Source organism: Bos taurus, chromosome 7 (assembly GCF_002263795.3).
Source record: "Bos taurus isolate L1 Dominette 01449 registration number 42190680 breed Hereford chromosome 7, ARS-UCD2.0, whole genome shotgun sequence".
Classification (NCBI taxonomy): Eukaryota; Metazoa; Chordata; class Mammalia; order Artiodactyla; family Bovidae; genus Bos; species Bos taurus.
In genome coordinates this window covers 15,845,348-15,846,868 of record NC_037334.1, presented here as the reverse complement: position 1 = coordinate 15,846,868, position 1,521 = coordinate 15,845,348, and positions in this window count along the sequence as shown.

Here is a 1,521-nt window from a genome sequence, read left to right as displayed (position 1 = left end):
GATGTTCTTCCCTAGGCTTGATTATTGGGGGAAGGCGGGCGGACCCCTCTCTGTCTCCAGCCTGGTCCTTTCCTGAACAAGGCGGAAGCGGACAGCACACTTTCCTGTCAACCTCCGCTCTGCCTCGGCTACCTGGGCCTGGCAGGCCTGTCCACTCCCTCCTCTGACAAGGTCGGGGATGGAATGTTGGGGCCCTGGAAGCTATTGAACATCTCTCAGGACTCGGGATCTGACTTCCTCTCTTAATTCCATCAGAGAACACTTATTCCTCACTCGGAGTGCTCAGGGACCAGTTGGGGAGATGTTCAGTAAACCCCTAAGTTAAACATCAACATCTGTGACAAGCGCCGCGCAGAAAGTAGAATGATAATTAGTTTCTGGGGCTGCTGTTTAGGTTGGTGGTCCGGGGGCATTGGGGGGCTCTCTAGGGTGGTGGCATTTAACCAGAATGATAAAGGTTCCATCCCTGAAGGAAGCCGGAGAAGGCAAATGCCTAGTGGAAGGAACAGCTAGTGCCAAAGCCCCGAGGTAGAACTGGGCTCGGCGTGTTCCTGGAACAGGAAACCGCGGGGGGTGGGGAGGGATTTGGCAGCGGCAGGGCGGCTGCCTTGGCCCCATTTCCCAGAGGAGGATGCTGAGGCGGCCGCCTCCTCAATGCGGGCCGTCAGGGAGAGGGATGGGAAGCGATTCCAGGCCACGAGGCCGCCAGGTGGCGCGCAAGCCGCGTGGGCCCTGGGGGCCGCAGCCACGTGACTCCGGGGACCGCAGCCGCGAGCCGGGGCACGTGCCCGGGGGAGCCCTGTGGCGCCACGCGCAGATTGGCCCCGCCGGTTCCTCACCAGTTCGTGGGGGCGGGGCCGCAGCTAGGCTTCATTTTATTCTTCGGACTGGGAGCTACCCCAGCCGGGGATGGATGAGTCGGCGAGGATGAGCGAGTCCGGCTGCTGGGGCCGCCCCCGCGAGCCTCCCCGCGAAGCTCAGCCCCCTTAGCTATCCCCGCACAACCGGGAGCCAGCAGTTTCCATGGGAACTGCAGCCGGGTCTGCGCGGCCAGAAGTAGCCTTCCCGGCACGAGCACAGTTTCCGATCCGACAGGAGCCAGGAGGAACATGCGGCGGGGAACAAGCCATCGGTCGGGGTGTCCGGGGTCGACAGCGAGGTCGCCCAGGCAAATCCAAATAGGGCCAGCTCGGGACCCGCATCGCCACCGCCCCGACTGCGCGGGCCATTACATTTGGTCTTCCCTTTCCATTCGCGTGGCCGCGCTCTCGGTTGCTCGCACTTCCATTGGCTCAATCTCGAAGGCATCTTCCCTCAATTCGCCCTCTTGGGGGCCATCCCTGATTGGTCAAATTAGGCTTTCCTCCTTGGGTTTGATGGCACTCTAGGACAGTCTGGAACCTAAAAGGGCGTGCAGGGACGAGGATGGAATTCAGGTTGCGACTTTCAAGTTAGGGGATCCGGGTTCCCCCGCCTGCAGCGCCCTGGACCGGGCCGTCGGACCGCTGTCTGTGGTGCTGA